Source organism: Bos grunniens, chromosome 10 (assembly GCF_055505025.1).
Source record: "Bos grunniens cultivar Pamir isolate PY7600 chromosome 10, Bosgru_T2T1.0, whole genome shotgun sequence".
Classification (NCBI taxonomy): domain Eukaryota; kingdom Metazoa; phylum Chordata; class Mammalia; order Artiodactyla; family Bovidae; genus Bos; species Bos grunniens.
This window is the reverse complement of record NC_141174.1, coordinates 83,537,777-83,550,647: the sequence shown is the minus strand read 5'-3', so window position 1 is coordinate 83,550,647 and position 12,871 is coordinate 83,537,777. Positions and strand designations below refer to the sequence as shown.

The 12,871-nt window shown below is 35.2% G+C and overlaps 1 protein-coding gene across 39 annotated transcripts in view; it reads right to left on the bottom strand.

Moving 5' to 3' along the window:
- The window catches only part of MYO9A (myosin IXA), a 257,518-nt gene that overhangs the window by 22,131 nt on the left and 222,516 nt on the right, over positions 1-12,871 (bottom strand). The window lies entirely within an intron of this gene.

Here is a 12,871-nt window from a genome sequence, read left to right as displayed (position 1 = left end):
TTCTGAGTTCATACCATCACCTGGCCACCTAAGTACCTCACAATGGGTTAGTTAAGAATTACTTAACAGAGCTGAAGAAAATCAAACAATCTTTCTAGGTATGCTCTCTTAAGATAGGATTAAATAAAAATTAAGAAAGAACTCCTACAGCCCAGAGTTCTCTTATAAGGTCAGAGAAAGTAAATTTTAAAGTTAATTACATAGAGCTTTTAGAAACATGGGAAAATGTAAATACTGTGTTATTAACATTTTATTATTTTTATATTTATATTATTTATATAATATATACATATATTTATATATTTATATAATAATAAATATATTAATTATTTTATGGCCTAAGAACTAGGCCATAAATAAGTATATCATAGGTTCTCTTAAAATCTGCAAATACATCAAGGTATTTCCCAAGTGGAATAATATCCTTTATTCTCCATACTTTTCTGTACCTCCCAACTTTTCCATAATAAGCACAAATCAGTTTTTTTTAATGAGTTTTTTTATAGCAACATTTAATATATATTCTTTTCAAGTGTTTTTACTCATAATTGCTCTTTTACATTCAATAGACTGAAAAAGGCAAATATTTTCTCTGCATTATGATAAAAACACATTTGACCTCGTGGACTCCCTGGAAAAAGCAGTTAACACTCTAAGAAGTGGTTTATAGTAACCTTTTTTCATTTTCCACTACATAGCTGGTCTTTCTCCTATCTATTTATAGGGGTTTTTGCTCATTAACTAAGGAAAATTAGACTTTGTGATATGATTTGTAAATATTTCCTAAGGTATATTATTTCCCTTTTGCTTTGCTATGGTCATTTTGTCATGCATAACTTGATAACTATGCCAATGAACCTATCAACTTTTAATAGTTTTATATAATAGAAAAACCTCCTCTACTCCAAGATCAGAGTATATTTTTCTATCATAATAGGGATTTTATTGGTTTTGATTGATCACATAGTTCATGAACAATGTATACTTTACTACACTTACTGAAAGATCTATAAAAACATATTGTAAATCCTTTTCTGAACAATTATCCCAGTGACTTTTCAGCTTAAACTTTAAAGAAAAACTTTTTAAAATTAAGATTTTTAACTATACTTTTAAGTGTTGATGAGTATTAAGTCTAAAGTCTCACTAATCCATGATATAATATCATACACAATATTCAGATTTCCAACCTCTTATCAACAGTTACTAGGAAAAGCAATTATGACAGAAAGCCAAGATCAAGGATCCAGTGTAAGATGTTACCATGCTTATGGAGAGTTAACTATTTTCAGTTTGTAAAGAAAAATAAACTAGCACTTGATTTCACCCTTTCAAGATCGGAGGAGGTGGAATTCCCTTCTTCTTAAAATACATATTTGTAATTGAACTCATGGAAACAGAGTAGATTGGTGGTTTCCAGGGGAAAACGGGTGACAGTGGTCAAAGGGTACAAATTTCCAGTTATACGATAATAAGTTCTGGAGATATAAGGTACAGCATGCTGACTATAGTTAACAATACTGTACTGCATATTAAATGCTGCTAACAGGGTAAATCTTAAATGTTGTCAACAGCAAAAATAAAAAAAGAAAGAAGCAACTATATGAAGTAATGAATGTGTTAACTTATCTCATTATGACAATCATTTCATAATATATACATATATCAAATCATCATGCTGTACACCTTAAATTTACACAATGTTGTATGTCAATTAAATCTCACTATATACACTGGGGGGCTTCCCTGGTGGCTCAGATGGTAAAGAATACACCTGCATAGGGGGAGACCTGGGTTCAATCCCTGGCTTGGGAGGTTCCCCTGGAGGAGAGCATGGCAACACACTCCAGTATTCTTGCCTGAAGAAGCCCAATGGACAGAGGAGCCTGGTGGACTATAGTCCATGGGGTTGCAAAGAGTTGGGCATGATTGAGCAATTAAGCACATAACACACTGGGAGAAGAAAGAAAAAACCAAAACACATGTATTTAGAGCTCTAAAAGAGCGCATTTTTAAAAATGCAACATATATACACTGCTGAATTTTACATGGATAGCCAACAAAGTCTTACTCTATAGCAAAGAGAACTCTGCTCAATGTTATGTGGCAGCCTAGATGGGAGGGGAGTTTGGGGGAAAACAGATACATGTATATGCATGGCTGAGTCCCTCTGCTGTTCACTTGAAACTATCACAGCATTGTTAATCAGCTATATTCCAATATAAAATAAAAAGTCTAAAAAACTGATCTAAAAATAATTCTGGATTGTACAAGATGTACAATATAGGGCCCACTGACTTGATAAATTATAGTAATTCGATCACATTTGGTTTCAGTTTCTGTGTTACCCTAAGGTGAGTGTTTTTAGTTTCTTGGGTAGCCACTTCAGCCTGTTTTCCTTTTGCTCCCCTTTTTCATTTGTTCCTTTTTTTTTTTTTTTTAATTTAGATAATGATAACCATTTTCTGCTGGTAAAAGCACAACATTTTCCTTTTCTTTCTTTTTTTTTTTAAATAGAAAATTATTTAATCATAAACTCCTTTTTGCCAAATTCAGACTTAAATTGAAAAAAAAAAACAAAAACACATGTTCCTATTTTTTTTTTTTTAAATTTAGATAATGATAACCATTTTCTGCTGGTAAAAGCACAACATTTTCCTTTTCTTTCTTTTTTTTTTTTTAAATAGAAAATTATTTAATCATAAACTCCTTTTTGCCAAATTCAGACTTAAATTGAAAAAAAAAAAAAAGATATAGAGTATGCAGAAATAAACTCATGCTTATAGTTAATTATCTACAACAAAGAAGGCAAGGAGAAACAAGAGGAAGAGATAGCTTCTTCAACAAATTGTTGGGACAACTGGACAGCTACATGCAAAAGAATAAAACTTTCTCAAACCATATACAAAAATAAATACAAAATGCATTAAAGACTTAAATGTAAGACCTGAAACTCCTAGAAGAAAACACAGGCAGTACACTCTTTGACAGTGGTGTTAATATTTTTTTGGATATGTCTCCTCAGGCAAGGGAAACAAAAGCAAAAATAAACAAATGGGACTACATGAAAATAAAAAGCTTTTGTATAGCAAAGGAAGTTATCAACAAAATTAAAAGGTAGCCTACTGAACGTGAGAAGATATTTGCAAATGATATATCTAACAAGGAGTTAATATCCAAAATACTCAAAGAACCCATACAACTCAACTTCAAACAAAAAACAACCTAATTAAAAAATGAGCAGAGCACCCGCATAGACGTTTTTTCCAAAGACAACATATAAATGGCCCAAAGACTCATGAAAAGATGCTGGACATCACTATCATCAGAGAAATGCAAATCAAAACTACAATGAGCTATCACCTCACACCTGTCAGAATGGTTATTATCCAAAAGATAGCATGTAAGTGTTGGTGAGGATATGGAGAAAACCCTTGTGCACTATTGGTAGGAAGGTAAATTGGTACAGCTGCTAGGAAAATACTATGAAGGTGCCTCAAAAAATTAAAAATACTACCATATTATCTTACAATTCCACTCCTAGGTATTTATCATAGGAAAACAAAAACACTAATTCAAAAAGATCTATACACCCCTATGTTCACTGCAGCATTATTTACAATAGTCCACATATAAAAGCAACTTAAGTACCTACTGACAGAAGAATGAAGATGTGGTACACATACACGTACACACACACACACACACAGGAATATTACTCAGTCATAGAAAAGAATGAAATCTTGTCATTAGCAACAACATGGATGGCCCTAGGCTATACTAACTGAAATAAGTCAAACAGAAAAAGACAAGTAATGCATGACTTCACTTATATGTGAAATATAAAAACAGTCACAATGAAACAAACAGATTAATAGATACAGAGAACAAACTGGTGGTTGCCAAAGAGGAGAGGGATGAGTTAAACAGGTGAGGGAGATTAAGCGGTACAAACATAAAATAAATAAGTCACAAGGATGTAATGGGGACTATAGTCAATTATACTGTAATATTAAAAACTCTGTACAGCGACAGGTTAGACTAATAATGGTGGTCATTTTGTAATGTATAAAAATATCAAATCACTATGTACACTGCAGCATTATTTATAATAGTCAGGACAGGCAAGCAACCTAAATGTCCATCAACAGAGAAATGGATATACAAGATGTGAAACTTATATACAATGGAGTATTATTAAGCCATAAAAAAGAATGGAATTGTGCCATTTGCAGAGACATGGATAGACTGAGAGATAGTTATACAGAGTAAAGTAAGGCAGAAAGAGAAAAACATCATACAGTGTCATTTGTAAGTAGAATTTAGGAAAATAGTACACACCAACTTATTTGCAAAGCAAACACAGAAACAGACATAGAGAACAAACTTATAGATACCAGGGAGAAGGGTGGGTGGGATGAACTGGGAGATTGGAATTGATACATATATACACTACTATTTATAAAGTAGATTGGAGAAGGCGATGGCACCCCACTCCAGTACTCTTGCCTGGAAAATCCCATGGATGGAGGAGCCTGGTGGGCTGCAGTCCATGGGGTCGCTGAGGGTCGGACACGACTGAGCGACTTCACTTTCACTTTTCACTTTCATGCACTGGAGAAGGAAATGGCAACCCACTCCAGTGTTCTTGCCTGGAGAATCCCAGGGACGGGGGAGCCGGGTGGGCTGCCATCTCTGGGGTCGCACAGAGTCGGACACGACTGAAACGACTTAGCAGCAGCAGCAGCAGCAGCAACAGATCCTCTCTCCATCATGTTGGGTGTTACAACAATAAATGAATAGATGAATTTGGGAAGAACTGACAACCTTTATAAATTCAGTCTTCATTTTCAAATCATTTATTTGTTTAAATCTTTTGTAATTCTTGGGGCCTAAGACTTTCTCTATATAAATCTTCAACATTTCTTATTCTAGATTTCTTTGTTCAAGATATTCCTTGGTATTTTATGTTGCTGTTTTGAATGTATGTGCATGCTAATACAATGTATGTGTGAGTATTCTTCTTCCCTTATATCATCCAACTGGTACTACGAAATCATTCATTGCACCCAGATACTCTATCATTTGTAACTGCTTTTGAGCTGATTTTTTTGAGTTCTGCATGTATATAATAATAATGAAAATGGTGATAATTTTACCTTTTCTTCTACATTTATATCTTTGATTCCTTTTATTATCTAATTGCACTAGCTAGTTCCTCCAAAACAAGGTCAAATAATAGTGAGGATAACAGACAATGAGGGTAACTGGCTTTTCCTAATTTTAATTAGAAAGCTTCCAATGTTTCTCCAGTAAGCAAGATACTTGTTGGGGGGTGGGGAGGGGAACAGATATATTTTATCATGCTATGAAACTACAGCTATATCACCATATTTTAATAAGATTTGAAAAATAATATCTATATAATTATATCAAATGCTTCTTAAATATCTATAAGGATAATATAACTTGATTTTTTTCCCTACAGATCAATTGTGTGTGTGTGTTGTGTTTAGTCGCTCAGTCTTGTCTAACTCTTTGTGACCCCGTGACCCCAAAGCAGCCCACCAGGTTCCTCTGTCCATGGGATTTCCCAGGCAAGAATACTGGTGTAGGTTGCCATTTCTCCTCTAGGGGATCTTGCCAACCCAGGGATTGAACCTGCATCTCCTGTATCTCCTGTGCCCTTCCCTGCTGAGTAACATGGTGAATTATGCTATTAAAGTCATTCTTGCATTCCTCGGTTAAATCACACTTAGTCAAAGTTTAGGTTTATGGGCCACTGAGTTACGCTTGATAGTATTTTAACTTGGGATTTTTGGATTAATATTCACAGATATAGCAGTTCTGAAATTATATATCAAATGTTTTACTGCTATACATACATATCAATATGTATTTGTACATATGCATATATGTGCGTATATAAAGACATATATGTAGAAGTATACATATATATATGTATCAAGTGCTGTTCTATGGCTTACAAATACAAACTCATTTAATCTTTGAGTTTGGTACTATTAACCCCAGTTTATATATGATAAAACTGAGGCTTGGAGATTAAATGACTTGACCATGTTACAATAGCTAGTAAAATGCTGCTGAGATTTAAACACAAAAGTTTACTCAAGAGCCCACTCTATACTGTTCTGCTTTTAATACTTGTACATAAAATTTGTATTAGTTTTTTCTTTTTCTTTGGGGGAGATGTTAATAAGTTCCAATGTTACACTCTTTTCATAATGTTATACCCTTCCTGTCAGCACTGGAATACCTTAAACTGTATTATATTTTTAAAGGGTTGGTAAAATTCCTCTTTGAAACTTTATGTCTGGTGTTTTTAAAAGAGGAAACTCTTAGAAACCTGATGGCCTCTCCTGACCTAAAAGGAACAGATCCAAATTACTAGTCCTGGAGTTTAAGAACCCAAAAACTTACTTGCTAATTCATTACATCTTATCATGCTCCCCTTCCTTCATTCTTACCAAGAAATCTTATATTCCAGCCATTGAAGTTTGTTCAGTTTTCTCAGGCATTAAGTTATCCAGCTCTCTGCTTTCCTACAGCTTTTTGAACAGACAAGGTGAGATTTAGCAAACTGAACTGCAATTATTTGTATCTTTGTTTACTAGAATGCTAATTTCTCTATACCACCAGCACCTAGCACAAGTGCCTAAAACTTAGGTGAACTGTGTTATACTTTAGTTAAAAAAAAAAAAAAAAAAAGAATGAGAATAAATGAAATTGAATCAAAGAGTAGGGGGACAGATCTCATCTTGCAGAAAAGGATAAGAAGTAAGTGTCTAAAGTGTTGTCTAAAAAGAGAAGTATCTCTGAAGAAACACAGTGAAGGTAATCTCATTTTTACTTAGTAAAGTTTAAAAATATTAAATGGATTTACAATACTGAAGTGAATCATGTTTTAGCTCTATAAATATCTTCCTAAAATAATAAACGAAATATTAAACTGTGAATACCTTAGGATTGTCATAACTTCACTAAATATACATAAGGAAAAAGTCCAAGGGAGATACAAGTATTCTAAAATATTAACATAAAATTGTGATTTTCTTCTTGCTTTTTGCACTTTACCCTACTGTTCAAATTTTTCCGCAAACTATATGAAACATGTATGTCAAAGTGTCTTCTATGTAGAAACATAAGATCTTAGGTTTATCAAATGCCTAATTTTAAGATATCATATAAGAGAAAAAACAATTTTAGTGACTTAAAAATGCTAAATACAAAGTAGTTTATTTTTCAAGTTTGGTGAGAAATTAGAAAACTGTTTCTTTAAAAGCATTAACTATTATACAAAAGTATAATACTTTTATTATATTATGTAATGCTCAAAATTCTCCAAGCCAGGCTTCAACAGTATGTGAACTGTGAACTTCCAGATGTTCAAGCTGGATTTGGAAAAGGCAGAGGAACCAGAGATCAAATTGCCAACACCCGTTGGATCATAGAAAAAGCAAGAGAGTTCCAGAAAAACATTTACTTCTGCTTTATTGACTACGTGAAAGCCTTTGACTGTGGATCACAACAAAATGTGGAAAATTTCTTAAAGAGATGGGAATACCAGACCACCTCACCTGCCTCCTGAGAAATCTGTATGCAGGTCAAGAAACAACAGTTAGAATAGGACATGGAACAACTGACTGGTTCCAAATTGGGAAAGGAGTGTATCAAGGCTGTAAATTGACACCATGCTTATTTAACTTATCATGTGGAATGCCGGGCTGGATGAAGCATAAGCTGGAATCAAGACTGCTGGGTGAAATATCAATAATCTCAGATATGCAGATGACACTACCCTTATGGCAGAAAGTGAAGAGGAACTAAAGAGCCTTTTGATGAAAGTCAAAGAGGTGAGTGAAAAAGTTGGCTTAAAACTCAACATTAAAAAAACGAAGATCATGGCATCCAGTCCCATCACCTCATGGCAAATACATGGGGAAACAATGGAAACAGTGAGAGACTTTATTTTCCTGGGCTCCAAAATTGCTGCAGATGGTGACTGCAGCCATAAAATTAAAAGGTGCTTTCTCCTTGGAAGAAAAGCAATGACCCACCTAGACAACGTATTAAAAAGCAGAGACATTACTTTGCTGACAAAGGTCTGTCCTAGTCAAAGCTGTGGTTTTTCCAGCAGTCATGTATGGATGTGAAAGTTGGACTATAGAGAAAGCTGAGGGCCAAAGAATTGATGCTTTTGAACTGTGGTGTTGGAGAAGACTTTTGAGAGTCCCTTGGACTGAAAGGAAATCAAACCAGCAAATCCTAAAGGAAATCAGTCCTGAATATTCATCGGAAGGACTGATGCTGAAGCTGAAACTCCAATATTTTGGCCACCTGATGCGAAGAACCGACTCATTGGAAGAGACCCTGATGCTGGGAAAGATTGAAGGTGGGAGAAGAAGGGGACGATAGAGAATGAGATGGTTGGATGGCATCACCAACTCAATGGACATGAGTTTGAGCAAGCTCTGGGAGTTGGGATGGACAGGGAAGCCTGGCATGCTGCAGTCCATGGGATCGTGAAGAGCTGGACACGACAGAGCAACTGAACTGAATTATACAAAAGAGCTAGTTTTAAGCTTTAAATATGAATTTTTAAAAAAAGGAGATACAAGAATGAAATGAGACTATTTAACAATCAATTTTTAGAATGCAAATGGTAGCTCTTGCAGCAAATAAAATGCACAGGGAGCCACCATCACCCTTTCTTGTCTAATATTCCTTACTTTCTATTCTCTAAACACTCAACACCCCTGGATCACTCACTCTACTGTTTGTAAATCTTCATCTTCTCTTCTCTCACATATAATCCTACCATGCCAAGATCATGCAATTCTTATATTTCCTTACTCCATAACTTCTGCCTTTTATTCCACAAACCTAATTTTCAAGTTTCTTGAAAAACACCCTTGCCAGATATTACTGTGGTTCTTCCACTCCTATTCCTAAAAGAATTCCCTACATAATCTTTTTTCCTGTTTGTCCACATCTGAGAGAATAAGACAATTTCAAGGCTTCAAAAGAGATGCTGCTTTCACAATACACACAAAAAAGCACAAACACTGTTCTCCTCTTGCCTACTATGCCGAAGAGGTCCTAGGCCGAATTTTCCTCAGCATGGGTGCTACACGCTTCCTGTATGCGGATCTTCAAGTCCTGCCTCTTGCCTATACCATCGTGATCTCTGAAAGAGGGTTCTGGAGGAATAGAAAGAGCCAGGGTCTTTCAGTTGTGGTTTTATCTAACCATGATCCTAAACGGTCTTATCACAAGAAAAGAATTGTTAACTATATGTAGTGACAAAGCTTAGCTAAACTTATTGTGATAATCACTTCACAATATATATTAATACATACATCAAATCATTATGTGCTACATCTACAACTAATACAATGTTATATAGCAACTATATCTTAAAAAAAAAAAAGATTAACACTACAAAACTACCTTCTGGTCAGTACCAGAAACAGTAAGAACAGTTCTATATTCTCAGAAAATCTTCATTCTGGGGATCTAATTCTTTGTACGTCAGGTCACCTGAATGTGAAGAGTAGACTCAGACACTGTGCACTAACATAAGGAAATGATAGGAACACTTGCCAGAGTCAAGTCCACACCTGAATATCTTTTTCCTTTGGAGCTCTTCAAAGCTGCCACATTTCAACTGATTCTTAACTTTTCAATTATTAACACTTCACTTTTGGAAGGGCATTTCTTGCTTCTCTTGGTGTAGTCAATTGCCAAGTTTATCCCTGTAGACCCACACTGATATACAGAATTGCAGGTATGCCCATTTCTAACAGAGACATGCAGGCAAGCTCTTCAGAAAGCCTAGATGATGCAAGATTCACACGCACTGCCAACTGCTATGAGTGCAGCAAGAAACCCTGAAGATTTAAGAGCAATTTCAAAATTCCAAAATAAGTACATAAAATAGCAACTGATACTATTTTTAAAAACTAGAATGTTGTTTTTAAAATGCCTTTTTTAGAACTCTTATTAAACTAGACCCATTATGAAGAAAGTACTCTACAGTTAAAAGTTTTAGAAGTGATACATATTATATCCCAAACTTTGTTTGGCTGTGAAAACTTCTGTAGCATCTTTCAACAGGATAATTTGTGAGGTGGTTTGACAGATTAGTAAACGTTATTTCAAATTCTATTCTTCATATTAATTAGCTTAAATAATATTAAATCAATACTTATGTTTAGACTTATAATATAAATAAGTTACAAAAACACCTAATTTGTTATATAAGAGACATAACTGGATACACTGTGAGTACATCATATTCTGAAATCCTAGTATGGGAACAGCCTAGCTTATACTACACAAATCTAATTACATGGAAAGTACATGGTAGTAGAAAACATTTCAAAATGGAATGATCAGGATTCAACCTATTTTAGTGAAGGCACATATGATTATCTATAAGTCAAGAGTCTCCTAACTGATAAAGGCTGCTAGTTTTGCCCATCTCTAATCCTTTCTTCTTTAAAATGCTACCAGTTGTTTTTCAAAAAGAATTGATGGTAACGTTCTCCTACTTCAAAACCTTTCCATAGCTCCCAGAGCTTCAAAATCAGAGAATTCAAAAATTTTAATGCTACAAGTCTGGTTTCAGTCTAACTTTCCAAATTCTTCTCCACATCCACACAACCTGCCCAGCTCTAGCTATACAAGGTAGTCATATCTGTTTCGTGCTTCTCTGCCTCTGGAATTGTCATTCCCCTTTCTTCTCTCCATTTGTTAAATTATTTCTCCTCTTTTAACACCCAACCCAAATGACTTTTCACATTAGCAATAACATACAAATTCACTTCATTCCACTTAAGAAAAGTCACTACTGTATTTAATTACAGAATAGCAACTTTTCCACCTATGAAGACATGAATACTACTGACTTTGATTAGTTTATTTGTAGTGAATATTCTAAAAATCACTCTTTCTCCTAGATTCAGTTCTCAGATTCAATCCCTTAGTTGCTTAATGAATACCAAATACGTACGAGACATAGTCTTGATCTTAAGTCTGGACCCAACACCTGTTCTACAGCTAGATGCATATGCAATAGGATGCATATGCAATAGGATGCATATGCAAGTGGGAGTTTTCCTCATGTTCCCAAATTGTACCTAAGGTCAAAAGCTGAGGATAATTAAATACCCCCTCTTATAGTTTCAAGGAGCCAACAATAACTGGCTTCTCCTCTTAGGGCTTACTGAGAGTTCCATTTTCTTTAAACCAACACTGTCATCAATATTCTAGCACCTTTCCTTCAATATATATCTAAAGAGGCTTTTAAAAAAAAGAGGGGTTATTGGACTTTGAGAGGAACATAATGTTTATGAAAGGAGGATATTGTCTCTCCTCTTATAGCAAAAAAGCAGTGTCATAACGAATTGAAAAGGTAAGAATCCAAGTTTGAAGTCATCTGAAAGAAAGGCAGACTGGTATTTCATTCCCTGTTTGGGTGTCTGTATAGGCAAAAGACTTACTGATTTACAACTCTATAATATGCTTATGGGAAAAGAGAAGTGGGGAGAGACTGTGTGGAAAGTGTCACATAGGAAGGTAGGCAAGACTATCACCCACCTTAAGTTCTTAGGAACCAAGAGGTATGAAAAATACAACCTTTTCCCCAGTGTGCCTGCAGGCCCTAGAACTGGCCATGGGAGGTAGATCTGATTGGGTAAGGTCTTGAGGCAAAAAAAAAAAAAAAAAAGACACACATATCAGAGACACATGGTATGAATGCCATCAATCAGAAGATGTAACCAAATCTTGCAAGGGATTGCCAATGCCTATGGAAACAGGACAGACTTCAGCTCACTGTCAGCACAGTCAGCACATCTTCATTTAGCCTGTCTACAATGAACCTGAATAGTAGTGCTGAATAACCAAGAAGACTCAATACTTGGCACATCATGTAGAATTCTGCTTCCCCTATCACTCCTCCCAGTTTCAACACCAGAGGATAAAAACAGCACAGGAAAGAGGGAAGGCAGAAGTGTGTGACCTAAAGTTTTCAGCCCCAGATTAAGGTCTATTCTAATCTGGGAAAAAGTGATAAGAGTACTGGATCAAGCCTGTGACTGATGCTATAATATGAAGAGAACTTAGGCTTAAATGGGGGGCAACCCACTCCTGTACTCTTGCCTGGAAAATCCCATGGACGGAGGAGCCTGGTAGGCTACAGTCCATGGGGTCGCCAAGAATCAGACATGACTGAGTGACTTCACTAGTCTTAAAAAATAGATTGAGACTAGAACATTTAAAAATTATGGAAAAAATGACAAGACGTGTTAAGGTACTTGATACATCCAGTAGGAAAGGGGATTTTAATACAGCAGAGTTGGAAGGCAATTACTAGATAAAAAGCAAAACTGATTTGTATTTATATCCCAGCAAATCGAGATCTTCAACAAACTGGTTACACAAAGATGGACAGTCTCTGAAATTAGTTTCCATATATACTGGTGTTCCATCTCTTCATTCTTTTGTTGCATGTGTGAAATTTTGGCATGAGCTCTACTCTACTATTATTATTTAAGTCTAGAACCAGTCGATCGACAGGCTCACTACTACTTGCAGCTCTGTCTAAAAAATACTAAGTAGATAAGAAGTCATACTTCTACCTCTAGGAAGACAACAAAGTCACAGATAAGAATGGGTAAATAAGCATTTCTAATGATCGAGGATGATAATAACAGTAAAAGGTTTTTCAAGTAGTAAGGGAGGAGACTGATGAGAACACAGCTCATAGAGCAGAAATTTGACACCTCATTGCTTTCAATGTTCACCTTTCAATAATCACACCAAAGAAATCTACAAAGAGGCTTAT